The 16,512-nt window shown below is 42.1% G+C and overlaps 1 pseudogene; it reads right to left on the bottom strand.

Moving 5' to 3' along the window:
• Window positions 1-1,517: 1,517 nt before the first annotated feature.
• Window positions 1,518-16,131, bottom strand: LOC100658199 (carnosine N-methyltransferase-like; annotated as a pseudogene).
• Between the last annotated feature and the right edge of the window lie 381 nt (window positions 16,132-16,512).

Genomic DNA, 16,512 nt, shown 5'->3' with positions numbered 1-16,512 from the left:
TAAGTAGTAGACTAAACATAAGAAATGCAAAATTAAATAAATCTGCAAATGACACTTTTATTATTGATACTACATTCAATTTTAAAATATATTATTAACTGCAAAAGGTATAAGAAAAAAGTGATGCAAATTTGTGTAGAACATATTTAAAATTTATGATATAAAGAAATTAAAAATAACTGGTTTCAGAATTAACTAAAATATAAGCTAGAATTTAAAACTATAAGTAACATTATTGAAGAATAAATCCTGATAGCAAAAAGAATTGTAAGGAATAAAGCCTAACCATTGGTGTTGACCTGTTTTTGTTTCTATTAGAAAAACGATCATTTGTTTTGATACAAGTTGTAGAAAAGTAAATATTAGTCAGTGAATAAAGTGTTTTTAAATTACTCAAAAACAGCATGCATTCTTTCTTTTTGATGGATTTCTCTAACACTTAGTTGGGCTCCTTTAAGTTTCTTTCCTCTCTAAAAACCAAAATATTATTTTGTTTTCTTTTCCCTTGCAATTAATTTCAAATTCATTCGTGTAGGTAATGAGAATTCCTAATAAATGAACCAAAAACCAAAAAAAAAAAAAAAACTGGCAAATACTGAAAGAACACAAAAAAGACAAATTGTTTAAAAAAAACAAAAACAAAAACCTGCAGGTTACAGACTTCCATAATTTGACAAGTCAAATTAACACCATAGAATTGTTTACTACAAAATGGGTGTAAAGATCACAAGATATCTCTTACTATATACAGAAAAGGTCCTATAGTAAGACACCAAATGGTGTAGTGACTCCCTCAACCTGACTACATAAGTCTACAGGTTTACAAGTGTTTCTATTTTTAAAATGTCATTTATCCTACCAGCACACTATCGCAATTAAGTCCATCTGGATTAAACCAAATCTCCACAGAGGTCATTTAATTCCATCACAATCATCTGCAAAAATATTCAACACAGATACTTCCTTTTCTCCAAGAAAAAATTTAAATGTTAAATTAGTCATCTCTACTTCCAAGCTATTGGAAACAGAGTAATAAACATACAAAAATACAAAGGGAAACTCTCCAATATAGATCTCCTAGAGGAAGAAATTGAAAGCTCCAGCTCTCAGGGAATAAAACCGGTGTCAACCTGAATTACATTAACGGCTGATGCTCACACAATATTACAGACAGACTGGGGGCTGTAATTTATCCCTCAATTTTATATTCAAAATTTCCCCACAGTGATACTATTACGACAGTTCTTACTAGTATATTAATTGTTTTAATGAAAATAAGTGCTTGCTTTTGTAATCCAGGTAATCTAACACATTACTGTAGAACATCACACTGACAAACTGTGTTCATTTATAGTTTGAGTCATATATTTCGAGTGGCCCAATTTTATTCTTATTTTCCCAGTTTACTAGCACTACCTTTAACAAAGGCTTGTGCTTCGTTTAGGATGTTGAGATCTCAAATATTTCAAAGGGACTCAATGATAAGGATGTTTTCAAAAATGTTTAGTGTGGCCAAAAGTCTTATTAATTATGCAGGTTACTGGCCTGTGATGCCATTAAATTCAGCATTCCATAAGAATGAAATGTTTGATGCATCTCTAAGTTCAGCTGAGCTAGAAAAAAATAACCTGAATGATAAAATAACAGACCCACACGTACAGATGGCTCAGGTCTAGAGTGAACGCAATTCCCAGTTCTAGATACTGAATGTGAAAGATGCTCAGACACTTCTAAAACACAGCATGTTCAAGAAAGGAGGCTGTTATGGGCTTCAATACGACTAGTCATTAATACGGCAGACTTGTAGCAGGACAGCTTAATGAAGACGCTGGAGATAAGGGTTTTTTTCCTACTGATACAACTCTGTGCTTCAAAGAAACAGTGTACTTAAACACACTTCCTCAACTTTCACTTGTGTAGTTCGAATATGCATGGCATAGTGTATTTCTGAAAAAGCAGCAGACGCATATTAAGAAAATAGATGCTATTTCTAAATCGTTTTAGGAAGAAGGAGCCACTGATTTGAGGTCTTGTCCTGTCATCACGAGAGTTGATTTTGCATTATCTCAGCATTCGCTCTTATTAAACTTCTTTCCTGGTGATATCACTTGAGACAATTATTGTGGTTTATGAACTACAAACGAGACACGTTCATAGCAGTGTATCATCACAGAAGAGGCCATTCACAGTATATGTTGACAAGACAGATTCTTTTTCCACCTCTACCTGGAATCCATACTGTAGAGCGTTTTTTATATCCTCGTAGCTCAATTCCATGTTGTTGTTGGCCCCTTCGAGTCAGTTCCGACTCATAGCGACCCTACGTGCAACAGAATGAAACACTGCCTGGTCCTGTGCCATCCTTACAATCGTTATGCTTGAGCTCACTGTTGCAGCCACTTTGTCAAACCACATTGTTGAGGGTCTTTCTCTTTTCCGCTGACCCTGTACTCCGCCAAGCATGATGTCCTTCTCCAGGAACTGATCCCTCCTGACAACATGCCCAAAATATGTAAGATGCAGTCTCATCATCCTTGCTTCTACAGAGCATTCTGGTTGCACTTCTTCCAAGACAGATTTGTTCGTTCTTTTGGCAGTCCATGGTATACTCAATATTCTTTGCCAACGCCACAATTCAAAGGCATCAGTTCTTCGGTCTTCCTTATTCACTGTTCAGCTTTCACATGCATATGATGCAATTGAAAATATCATGGTCTGGGTCAGGTGCACCTCAGTCTTCAAGGAGACATCTTTGCTTTTTAACTTTAAAGAGGTCCTTTGCAGCAGATTTAGCCAATGCAATGTGTTGTCTGATTTCTTGATTGCTGCTTCCACGGCTGTTGGCCGCGGATCCAAGTAAAATGAAATCCTTGACAACTTCAACTTTTTCTCCGTTTATCAAGATGTTGCTCATTGGTCCAGTTGTGAGGATTTTTGTTTTCTCTATGTTGAGGTGCAATCCATACCGAAGGCTGTGGTCTTTGACCTTCATTAGTAAGTGCTTCAAGTCCTCTTCACTTTCAGCAAACAAGGCTGTGTCATCTGCGTAACGCAAGTTGTCAATGAGTCTTCCTCCAATCCTAATGCCCCGTTCTTCTTCATATAGTCCAGCTTCTCGTATTATCTGCTCAGCATACAGACTGAATAGGTATGGTGAAAGAATACAACCCTGACACACACCTTTCCTGACTTTAAACCAATCAGTATCCCCTTATTCTGTCCAAACAACTGCCTCTTGATCTATGTACAGCTTCCTCATGAGCACAGTTAAGTGTCCTGGAATTCCCATTCTTCGAGATGTTATCCATAATTTGTTATGATCCACACAGTTGAATGCCTTTGCGTAATCAATAAAACACATGTAAACACTCTTCTGGTATTCTCTGCTTTCAGCCAGGATCCATCAGCAATGATACTCCTGGTTCCATGTACTCTTCTGAAACTAGCCAGAATTTCTGGCAGTTCCCTGTCGATATACTGCTGCAGCCGTTTTTGAATGATCTTCAGCAAAACTGTGCTTCCGTGTGATATTAATGATATTGTTCTACAACTTCCACATTCGGTTGGATCACCTTCTTGGGAATAGGCATAAATATAGATCTCTTCCAGTCTCTTGGCCAGGAAGCTGTCTTCCATATTTCTTGGCGTAAACAAGTGAGCACTTCCAGCTCTGCATCCGTTCGCTGAAACATCTCAATTGATATTCTGTTGATTCCTGGAGCTCTGTTTTCGCCAATGCCTTCAGAGCAGCTTGGACTTCTTCCTTTACCACCATCGGTTCCTGATCATATGCTACTTTCTTGAAATGGTTGAACATCGACAAAATTCCATAGAAAGTTCGTTTGCCAAACTTCCAAAATGGTGCTGCAGAGGACCTAGATTTATCCAGATCCCACCTGGCTTGAGTAGTTTCCACATTTTACCAATATGATCAATTCTATTGTGACCTGTACCTATGAGGAAACAGGCAGCAAGAGTCCCAGGTACTGCATTCTGAGTTTATCTCCTGAAAACCGTCTGCTGTCATGGAAAAGTTAGGGCCAGGAGGAAGACTGTGGGGTCAACATCCTGGAAAAAGATTGGTCGAATCTGATCAGCTGATGTCCGGTTATTGCTAAACTGATGGATCCAGGGATAAAGCCTGTATTTATTAATTTCAGAACACCTGCTGGGTACAAAGTTGGAAGAAAAGAGCATTAAAAAACTCCATTTCCTCGGCAAGCATAACTTCGCACAGCTATTTCCCAGGCCAGTCTTCCTAGCCCAGCACCAGGTACTAGGGTATTTACTTCAGAAGGATCCCATCTCTTTTTCAGAAAAAAAAAAAAATTTTTTTTTTCTTTAATGATTGGCTGGTAGCAGGCATCCCTCTGTGCTTTCCCAGTTTCACTCCAGTCTCTCACAAACTGTTTCACTGTGGATTTTAACTTATCCGTGTCAAAGGCAGATGCTGGCATAATCTTTCCGTTCCCATCTTCTCCATATTATTTTCAAACATCTGTGCGCAACCACTCACAACGGTCAGTAGTATTTCTCGGTTATGATCAACGCATTGCCGGAAGAAGCCGAGGAAGTAGTTTCCGTGGATGCCCTGGAAGCGATCGAAACAGCCTCTCTGTTGGGCGCACTCGCTCAAGCCTACCGGCGCCTTAGGAGCGGAAGCCATTAAACAGCTTGCAGGAGTGCTGGCGCTCCTCCCTGGTGCTGCGCGGCCGCCGCCACCAACCGCCGCCGAGCCCAGCCGCCTGGCAGAGGCCTGCCCTTCCCCGCCCTCGCTCCCACCGTGGCCGCCGCGGCCACCTGCCCTGAGCCCCGCTCGCCGTCTCCTCGCTGCCGGAAGCGTGGCAGCTGCTCCGCCTTCTTCCGGCCGCGCCGGCCGCGGACACACCCCCAGCTCGCCACGCCCCGCCCCGCCGCCTTCAGGCCTCCGGCCACGCCCGGCTCCCTGAGGTGTTTTTTTTGTCAAGTGTACAATACTTTCTTGTTGTGGAAGAGTCACAAAGTCATAAAGTGTGAGAGTAAAACATGAAAATCCTCCCTGTCACTGACTCCGCCTGCCCAACAACTCTAGTCCAATCCCCTCAGCAGTCCCGTCCCCTCAGCTGGGTGAGCTCCTCTGGCTCTTTGTCTAGCATTGCTCATTTTTCTGATGGATGATATAATATAGCTATTTCGAAAAAATAGAAAAAAATATACATGGATACACACATATACATGGGATCAAATAAATCACATTTACGTTCATCTCAGTCGTAACATCAAAATTTTAAGATCATTCAATGTTAGGACACATAAATCCACTTTGTCCCTTTTAAGAACTTCAAAATATTCCGTGAATGAATGCACTATTATTTATCCAGACAGTCCCCCGTTGATGGACATGTAGGTTGTTTTTTCTCCTTAATATAAACTTTGAAATAACCATTCTTTTGCGTATATCTTATGTACATATGGAGCCCTGGTAGTGCAGTGGTTATGATCTACGGTTGCTAACCAAAAGGTCAGCAGTTCGAATCCACTAGGCACTCCTTGGAAACCCTATGGGGAAGTTCTACTCTGTCGTATAAGGTCTCTATGAGTTGGATTTGACGCCACGGCGATGGGTTTGGTTTTTGGTTAGGTATATATTACATATTCATGCACTTCCGAAAGACTAGATTCCTGCAAGTGGAACCACTGAGTCACAGGACCTTTTAAATTTTCCTGGATAAACCAAACAAAAACAGAAACAAAAACAAAAAAACTCCCCAAAACTCTCACTAACCCCACAGGAGGGGCAAGGCTTTGACAGCACAACTCCAGGGGCACCCAATTACAGTGCAGTCTAGGTTGGCTTTGTGCTCCAGGGGGCGCCATTTACATAAATTACTTTGGGAATGGAGGGACCCGAAGTTGTAGAACAAGCAACCCGGTACATTTTCCAACACAAAATTTTATCTTTTAAAATTTTGACAATATGACGATGGAAAACATTGCCTTGTTATTTCTACTTACATGCTGTTTATTAGGAGCAAGGTTGAGCTTCCTTTGCCCATCTAAGTACTTCAATCATTTTCCTATTTTCCCCCTTTTTTTTGACATACTCTGGTTATTAATCTTTTGCCTGCATGTTGGTAACGTTTTCTCCCAGTCCTCCACTGTCTTTAACCTTCTTTGTGGTGTCTTTCATCATACAGAATTTTTAGCTAGTTAGGTAGCGAAATCTCTCAGTATTTACTTTTATGGTTTCTGGGTTTCACAACTTGTTTTCCCACATAAGGTCACAACAATAGTTTCCGAAGTTTTCCTCAAATGGTTTTAAAGGCATAATCTCTAATCTGTATAGAATTTTTATGTGATTATGAGGAAAGATTCAAATTTAAAATTGTTTCCCCTCTGGACATCTAAATACCCCAGTGCTGTATATTGCATAGTCCATTTGTTACCGTGGATATGAACACAAATTATTGGCTAACTATTCACTCCCAGGAGCCCTGGTGGTGCAGTGGTTAAGAGCTTGTCTACTAACCAAAAGGTTGGCAGTTAGAATCCACAAGCCGATCCTTGGAAACCCTATGGGGAAGTTCTATTTTGTCCTATAAGATTGCTATGAGTCGAAATTGACTCAATGGCAATGGGTTTAGTTTTTTTTGGATTCATTCCCAAGTGGAATTCTGGAAAAATCCATGGCCATCATGTCTGTGACAAAGTCAAATAAACAAAAATTTAAAAAGTCCCATTATTTCAATAAATACTGAATCATTTCTGTTGTTAGGTGCTGGCGAGTTGGCTCTGACTCATAGTGACCTCATGTATAACGGAACAAAACTATTATTTGAAGAAATTAAACAGCCATCCCTGTTTGTTTTGAAAAGAAAACCAAAAACAACTCAGATTAGAAAAGAAGGAAATCAAGGTATGTTTCCTTGACAGATGACAAATTTTATCTGAAACAAATAGTCCACATATACACATACAGGGGAAAGGAGAGAGGCATTCCTTATATGATAGATTCTACCACCATCCCCACTATTAATTAACTATGGTCTGGTCAACACAATGAGCACAAATCAGAAGAGGAACTATGGTGGAGAGAAAATACTGCTATTGCTAAAAGATTCAATTGACTTCTTAGAAAATTTAGTAGAACTACAAGAACTGCTTGAGTTACTTCATGAACTGACTGGATCTAACATAAACCAAAAAAAAAAAAAAAAAAAACCCAAACACGTTTTCATCAAGTCTATTCCAACTCATAGCGACCCTATGGGACAAAGTAGAGCTGCCCCATAGATTTTCTAAGGAGTGCCTGGTGGATTCAAACTGCAGACCTTTTGGTTAGCAACCGTAGCACTTAACCACTATGCCACCAGAGTTTCTGGATCTAATGTAAGTGCATAGAAATCAATTCATTTCCTCACACCAACAGAAACTAGCCCAAACATGTGAAGGGAAACTGGGCAAGGCTCAGTGTACTAATGCCGTCCTTCCGACATTCTCTAGAAATGACCAATGAAATTAAAACTAAAGGAAAGTGGCATCAGTATCAGGAACAGGGAATGTGACAGCCTCTGCCAGGCCTCAAAGCAAGTTGGTGACCACCTGGGGCTAATCATTGTCAGTACCATTACTGTTGCTTGTGCTAAGGCTGTACATTCATTGCCTCATTTGATCTTTGCACCAGTAAACCTATAAGGTAGGTATATTTATCCCCATTTCTCACATAAATTTGATCAAGGTAATATGGTGCCAGATTTGAGATTGGAAGCCAAGTTGATCTGATTCCCAAATCCATGCTGTTAAGCATCATCAGGCTACCTGACACTCAAGAGAGTAACTAGACAGTGATGGAGCCTGGAGTGGGATGGGAGGTGAGAAGAGGGCAAAGACGTGTTTGGGGGCTCAGAATGGCAAGTCCTTAAGCATTTGGGGGAGAATGTTCAACCGCTTGCATGAATGAAGCGCTGTAATGTACAGGAGCTTCTCTTTCATTTAACTCTCTCATTCCCCTGGCCAACAGGCACCAAGATCCACACATGACAGAATGTGAGGCCCACAGAGGCTGGGAGGTGGCCCAGGGACACACAGGTGCTGTAAAGATATTTGGAGATTTGCCTCCAGGACCCTGTGTTGTATAGCTGGGCTGCTTGCTGCCTCCACAGGCATAAAATGCACAGGTCTTCTCAGCCTGGCTGTGCTGGGGGACGCACGGTGGGTGATCTGGCAGGGGCTTGCCCCCCCATCTCTTGCCCAAAGCTGTGGGGCCAAGAGAAATAGGAAATAGGGGTTGGCCATCTCTCGAGAGTGAAGGTAGGGTGAGATGGGCAGCCCAGTGGCAGAGTCTTGGTGCCTGGAAGGTTCTGAGCCACACAAAGCCTCCTTGTCTACTCTCTTGGCACAGGCAAAGACTTCCAGAGCCATTGGGAAGACCCACACCAGGAGAGCCTTCAGGGAATGACAGGCAAGACCAAGTTCCTCATTGGGCCACAGATGGCGGGGCCACCAGCCCAAGGCCACATATTAAGTTATGACCAGAGAAAGTGAACCAGTGGGTATGGGTGTGGGTATGGATGTCTGTGTTGGGGAAGAGGAAGGATGATGTAAACTGATTCAAACTGTTTTGTCTTTTTTTCATCTACCCCCCACTTTGTATGCAGTCCTCCCACTTGGGGAGGGTGTCGGAGGATGGGAATGTCTGCACAGTATCCTGAGAAATGAAGTGTGGGGAACATAATGGCTCAGTTCTTTAGATGAGGGATGTAATTAACAATTTCCCCCCAAAAAACTCAGTTGTGGACTAGAATGACAACAGTCACCACTATACGATACCTATACCCCAGCCATTCTCATGAATACTGTGTTCATTATTTAATCCTCATAGCCACTTTATAAAGCATGTATGGTTATTAGCTCTTCAGTGTCACATAATAGGAGCCTGAAGATCACATCTGAAGACTTGACCAGGGTCACACAACTAAGAAATGTCAGAGTCAGGACTTGAACAGAGTGGCTCCCAGAGATGTCCACATCCTAATTCCTGGGAACTGTGAAAGCATTTCCTTAAGTGACAAAAGGGGCTTTGCAGAAATAATTAAAGTTATAGACCTGAAAATAGGAAGATTATCCTGGATTGTCCCTGTGGGCTCGATCTAATCTCGTAAGCCTTTAAAAAAAGAATTTCTCTCAATGGAGCCAGAGAAACGTAGCCGCAGAAGTCAAAGATTCGAAGCATGAGAGAGGCCTGACCCAATGTTGCTGAAGGGATCACATGGAAACCATGAGAAGAAATATAGGCAGACTCTAGGAGTGTAGACTGGTCCCCAGATAACAGCCAACAAGGGAGGTGGTAGTAAAATGTTTAAAGTGCTCAGCTGCTAACCAAATGTCGGAAGTTTGAGCCTACCAGTGCACCCAAGGGAGAAAAGACTTGGCGATATGCTGTTGTAAAAAACTCTGTAGGGCAGTTCTATTGTGTCCTATAGGGTCGCTATAAGTTGGAATCGACTCAATGGCACACAACAACAATGACAAGGAAGGTAAAATAACAGTCCCCCAAAGTCGCCCCTGACCTAATTCCCAGAACCTGTAAACATGTTACTTTACATGGCAGAGGGGATTTTTGCAGGTGCGATTAAGCTAAGGACCTGGACATGGAGGGATTATCCTGAATTATACAGGTGGGCTCAATCTAGTAGTGTGAGCCCTAGAAGTGGAGACCCTTCCTGGCTGTGGTCAGAGGGAGATGGGACCACGGAAGCGGGGGTGGAGAGGTGTGATGTTGTTGGCTTTGAAGATGGAGGAAGGGGGCCAGAAGCCAAGGAGTGTGGTGGCCTCTATAAAAAGCAAAGAAACAGAGCCTCCAAAAGTAATGGAGTCCTGCTGACACCTTAATTTTATCCCGGTGAGACCTGTGTCAGACTTTTGACCTACAAAACAGTAAGAGAGGAAATGTGTGTTATTTTAAGCCACTACATTTGTGGTCCTTTGTTACAGGAGCAGTAGGAAACTAACACAAATGAGGACCGCAGTCCCACAGCTGCTAGGAACTGAACTCTGCCAACAACCCAAATGAGCCTGGAAACAGATTCTTCCTAGAACCTCCAGGTAAGAATCCAACCAGCCAACACCTTGACTTTGGACTTGTGAGAATCTAAATGGAGGACCCAGCCGAGCCAAGGTAGGACCTCTGACCTATAGCACTGTGAGATAATAAATATTATTTAAGCCACTAAATTTGTGGTAATTTTTTCTATTGCAGTAGCAATGGAAAACAAATACATTCACATACACGTACCCAAATGCATAGCTATGATGTTATGCACATTGTTGTTTCAGTGTATTTTTTTGTGTGTGTGGTGTTGGCAAAGAATATTGAATATACCATGAACTGCCAAAACAATGAACAAATGTGTCTTAGAAGAAGTATACCAGAATGCTCCTTAGAGATGAGGAAGGCGAAACTTCATCTCACATACTTTGGACACGTTATCAGGAGGCACCAGTGCCTGGAGAAGGTCATCATGCTTGGCAAAGTGGAGGGTCAGAGAAAAAGGGGAAGACCTCAACAAGATGGGTTGATACAGTGGCTGCAACAATGGGTTCAAGCATAACAACAATCATGAGGATGGCACAGGACCAGGCAGTGTTTCATCCTGTTGTACATAGGATACCTATGAGTCAGAACCAACTCAACAGCACCTAACAACAACAACAACACTCACACTATAAAACAAGTGTACGTCCTAGTATGCCTCCTTATTTTCCTCCATGCAAATATAATCGAATGGGAATGCATATACAAGGATGATATGCAAAACACAATCCCCCAGTTAGAGTACAGTTTGGGTGCTGACCTTCCTGAAGACACAGCCTGGCCTGTGCGTTCACTGCAAATCAGTCCTGCACAGGGATTATAAATACTTCTGGGGTGTGGTGGGGTGTTGCCTATCTTCTACAAATGAGGTCGTATTATACACACTTTTCTCTATCGTACTTTTCTCACTAATGAATCTTTCATGTAAATGTCTCAAAGTGAAACTGAGATAAATTCTAATCCATTCTTTTAATGGCTGCACAATGATTTATGTTGTAGTTGTGCCCTAGGACATTCGTTTAGTTTGTCACTTTGAAAACTGCAGCAAAAATCAATCTATCTGTGCACTTGGATACTTATATTCTATGGACTAGATTCTCAAGAATAAGAGTCCTTGGGTGGTACCTATGGTTAAGTGCTCCACTACTATCCAAAAGGTTGGTGTGTCAAACCCACCCAGAGGTGCCTCAGAAGACAGGCCTGGTGATGTGCTTCTGAAAGGTCACAGCCTTGAAAACCCCATGGAGCAGTTTTACTCTGCACACATGGAGTCACCATAAGACAGAATCAACTTGAGGACAACTGACAACAACAGATTCCCAGGAGTGGGATTACTGAGTCACAGGGGATGTGTACTTTCATTTGTCAGTCAAGAGGCTGAAGTCATGAATGGACAAAGTGAGGCCCAGAGAGAAGGAGAGCCCCTAGCCACAGAGAGGGAGTCAGAAGCCAGCAATGCCAGATCCTTTGACATCACTCAGCACTTAGGACCTAAAGTGGGAGAAGGAGCTGGGAGGCTGGAGGACCCTGGAGGAGCCTGGGAGAGCAACAGGCCTCATCCAGCCACCCTCCCCCTCACTTATGCCCTTTCCTGGCCTGTAGAGTTGACAATGGCCTTGCTGAGGTTCTTGCCTCTCTTCTTAGAAATCATCCCCTCCGTTGGTTGGCATTACCTGAATGACAGTGTCTACCTGTGCTGTTTGGCAGCATTTGGCATATAATGTTTGTCTTCGGCTGGGTTCTCTAGAGAAAGTAGTAAAGCACATATATATATATATAGCAAGAGAGAGAGAGAGATTTATACCAAGGAAATGGCACACATGATTGTAGAGGCTGGAAGTCCCAAGTCCATGGATCAGGATAGAGACTTCTGAGTCACATAGCTGCGGGCACTGGTGAACCCAAGATCGGTAGGTTGGAGAGCAGGACTCTTGCTCAAAGGCTGTGAAGACCGACAAATCCTAAGATTAGCAGGTGAGCTGCTAGTTCAAGTCCCAACAACCGAAGGTCAGATGAACAGGAGCCAGGTGCAGGACCCAGAGCAGACAAAACCCAGAACGTCCACTTATATTTGGACGCAGGCTATATACCCAAGGAAACTCCCTTTCAACTGACTGGCTACTCACAGTAGATCCCATCATGGGGATGATCACATATAAACACTGAGAATCATTGCCCAGCCAAGTTGGCACACAATCTTAACCACCACAGTGTTATTTTATAATTGGTCTAGTGACAATTATTTATCTGTGTTTCTTGTGAAGTGTATGTCAGGTCTTATTGTCCCATCTAGTAGAATGCCTTGCATATATGTTGTGTTTAATAGATTTTATGTTCAATGAATAAAAGAATGGACATTGATCCTGCAAATTAGTTATGGAGTCTGATCATCCGCTAAACATGCAACCCTATGTGTATGACAGGAGTTATGGATTGTATACCCCCAAATATGTGTGGTACATCATAGCCTCTATGCCTGTAGTTATAATCCCTCTTGGGAATGGGTATCTTTGCTATGTTAATGAGGTAGGATTAGTGTAGGGTGTGTCCTGAGTCAATCTCTTCTGAGATATGAAAGAGATTAAACAAGAAAGCGAGAGAAGCAGAGATGGGGGAAAAAATGCTAAGCCACATGAAGATTGCCCAGGAGCAGAAGCTCAGAAGAGACAAGGGCTTTCTTCCAGGGCGACAGAGAGAGAAAGCCTTCCCCTAGGAGTGGCACCTGACTTGGGACTTCTATCCTCCTAAACTGTGAGAAAATAAATTTCTGTTGGTTAAGGGCACCCACTTGTGGTAAGCGAAAGCAAACTGAGGCTCTTGACTAAAGTAAAATGGCTGCTTTAGAGTTTGGGGCCCTGCTCTATCTTGCCTTTATTATAGTGCATATAAACCCCTGACTTATTCTTTAAAGCCTGTGACTAAGTGTAAACTAAAGTTTTCTCCTTTTTTCCTGTGGTTAAGCTGAGAGAATCAAGTTGACTACATCTTTGGGAAGAGAGTATGGAAAACTTAACATCATCAGTCGGAACAAGGCCAGTGGCAGAGTATGGAACAATCAATTGCTCATATGCAAGTTCAAGTAAAACTGAAGAAAATTAGAACAAGTTGAAGAGCGCCAAAGTACAACCTCGATTATATCCCACCTGAATTTAGAGACCATCTCAAGAATAAATTTGACACATTGACCACTGATGACCGAAGACCAGACGAATTGTATTAGGACATCAAGGACATCATACGTGATGAAAGCAAGAGGTTGTTAAAAAGACAGGAAAGAAACAAAAGACCTAAATGGATGTCAGAAGAGACTCTGAAACTTGCTCTTGAACGTAAAGTAGCTAAAGCAAAAGAAAAAATGTTGAAGTAAAAGAGCTGAACAGAAGGATTCAAAGGGCTACTTGAGAAGAAAAAGTATTATAATGACATTGCAAAGGCACGTGCAATGACATTGTAACCTGACACTCCAAGGTCTGCTCAGTGCAGCTGTGAAGACACAGGGAGCTGATGAAAATGAAAGAAGAAGCTTTATTTAGTTGGTCAAGTAAAGGAGAACACCAGGACTTGGGTCGCCAAGGTGTTTCCCTGAATAGGCCAAGGGGTTTATATGGATAAAGTAAATTGGATCTGGGGTCCTCAGAAGCACTCCAGGGTGGGGCCAACTTGCTGACTGGTTTGACACGAGAGGGCATTCTTGGGGCTGTCCAGTTTTCTATGCCAGTTCAGTCTGAAAGGGGGGCTACAAATATGGCATTTTGCCCACATCCGGGGTGTAGATGGGGGAGTGTCTTTTGGCCTCTGACGTCAATAAGTTGTCTGAGGAGCAAGGTCATCAGTATTATGTAGTTCAGGAGGGCCTGAGTTGGTCCAAGACTGGTTTTAGCTGGACTAAAGACCCCAGTCTCTTGTTTTCTTTAGCTGAGTCGGAACCAGAAGTATACCCAAATAAGGCGATACTTCAAAAGCAGAGGTTAGTTCCTGTTTTGCCTAATAAGGGGATAACTTCTGCCCTGGCAGTTAACTTTCTATATTACTGAAGATGGCAGGCCCAGCCCTTGGCACAGCCTCTTGTTTATTCAACGTGGCTGGTGTACTGCCAGTCTCAACATGTGGAGATGGAAAACCAGAAGGGAAGAACTGAAGAAAAAATTCAAGCCTTGAGTTGCACTATTGAAGGATTCTGTGGGGGAAAATATTAAACAACTCAGGAGGCATCAAAAGAAGATGGAAGGAATACACAGAGTCACTGTACCAAAATGAGTTGGTCAATGTTCAACCATTTCAGGAGCTACCATATGAGTAGGAACCAGTGGTGCTGAGGAAGAAGTCTAAGTTGCACTGATGGCATTGGTGAAAAACAAGGCTCCAGGAACTGACAGGATACCAACTGAGATGTTTCAACAAACAGATACAGCACTGGAAGTGCTCACTTGTCTATGCCAAGATTTGGAAGACAGCTATCTGGCCAACTGACTGGAAGAGATCTATATTTATGCCTATTTCCAAGAAAGCTGATCCCATCAAATGAGAAATTATTGAACAATATCATTAATGTCACATGCAAGTAAAATTTTGCTGAAGATCATTCAAAAGCAGCTGCAGCAGTATATCGACAGGGAACTGCCAGAAATTCAGGCTGGTTCAGAAAAGGACACAGAACCAAGGATATCACTGCTGATGTCAGATGGATCCTGACTGACAGCAGAGAACACCAGAAGGATGTTTACCTGTGTTTTATTGACTATGCAAAAGCATTCGACTGTGTGAATCATAACAAATTATGGATAACACTGCAAAGAATGGGAATTCCAGAACACTTAATTGTGCTCTTGAGGAACCTGTATATAGATTAAGAGGCAGTTGTTCAAACAGAGCAAGGGGACACTCCCTGGTTTAAAGTCAGGAAAGGTGCGTGTCAGGGTTGTATCCTTTCACCATGCCTATTCAATCTGTATGCTGAGCAAAAATCAGAGAAGCTGGACTCTATGAAGAAGAACAGGGCATCAAGATTGGAGGAAGGCTCTTTAACAACCTGCATTATGCAGGTGACACAATCTTCCTTGCTGAAAGTGAAGAGGATTTGAAGTACTCGTTGATGAAGATCAAAGACCACAGCCTTCAGTATGGATTACACCTCTACATAAAGTAAAAAAATCCTCATAACTGGACCAATAAGCAACATCATGATAAATGGGAAAAAGATTGAAGTCAAGATTTCATTTTACTTGGATCCACAATCAACATCCATGGAAGCAGCAGTCAAGAAATCAAATGACACATTGCATTGGGCAAATGTACTGCAAAAGACTTCTTTAAAGTGTTAAAAAGCAAAGATGTCACCTTGAAGACTAAGGTGTGCCTGACCCAAGCCATGGTGTTTCCAATTGTCTCCTTGCATGTGAAAGCTGGGTGACGAATAAGGAAGGCTGAAGACTTGATGCCTTTGAATTGTGTTGCTGGAGAAGAATATTGAATATACCATGGACTGCCAAATGAACGAACAAATCTGTATGGAAGAAGTACAACCAGAATGCTCCTTAGAAGCAAGGATGGCAAGATTTCATCTCACATACTTTGGGCATGTTGTCAGAAAGGATCAGTCTCTGGAGGACATCACACTTGGTAGAGTGTCAGTGAAAAAGAGGAAGACCTTCAGTGAGATGGATTGACACAGTGGTTGCATCAATGGGCATAAGCATAACAACGATTATGAGGATGGTGAAGGACCCGGCAGTGTTTTGTTCTGTTGTACATAGGGTCACTATGAGTCAGAACCAACTCGATGGCACCTAACAACAACAGTCAAGACCCTTCCTGAAACAATGTCTCAGGAAGAAGACCTTGATGCTAATGCTTATCTACGTCTCCTAGACAACTGCTGACAAGAAACATTTCACTTGCACAAGCTGTTTCTAAGAGAGAAATGTCCTGTAACCTTCCCTCTCCTAGCCCCACTTCCAGTAACCTGGCTTGTATTAATCTAAGTTTGCAGTATCCAATCAAAACGGTGCAGCTCAGGTCTTTTGTTCTCACCTTTTAAAAGGTCTCCGCAGCTTCACCATTTTGGAAGCCTTTGTTCTTTCTGTAAAATTAGACACTTTCCCTAGTGTCGACTGTTACGGAAACAGCACTAAATCTCCTTGGTTTAATTAAACAGAAACCCTGGTGGCGCGGTGGTTAAGTACTATGGTTGCTAATCAAAAAGTCAGAAGTTTGAATCCACTAGGCACTCCTTGGAAACTCTATGAGGCGGTTCTACTCTGTACTATGGGGTCGCTATGAGTCAAATCGACTCAACGGCAACGGGTTTAGGGTTTTTTTTTTTTTTTTTTTGCTTTTTTGCTTAAACAGACTAAGTGTTTCTTACTCTTAGACAGTGGTATCTCTGTTATAGCAGCACCAGATAGCTAAGAAAGCAGGTAGGTAACCAAAACATTGGAAGT

Source organism: Loxodonta africana, chromosome 16 (genome assembly GCF_030014295.1).
Source record: "Loxodonta africana isolate mLoxAfr1 chromosome 16, mLoxAfr1.hap2, whole genome shotgun sequence".
NCBI classification, from domain to species: domain Eukaryota; kingdom Metazoa; phylum Chordata; class Mammalia; order Proboscidea; family Elephantidae; genus Loxodonta; species Loxodonta africana.
This window is presented reverse-complemented; position numbering and strand designations above follow the sequence as displayed.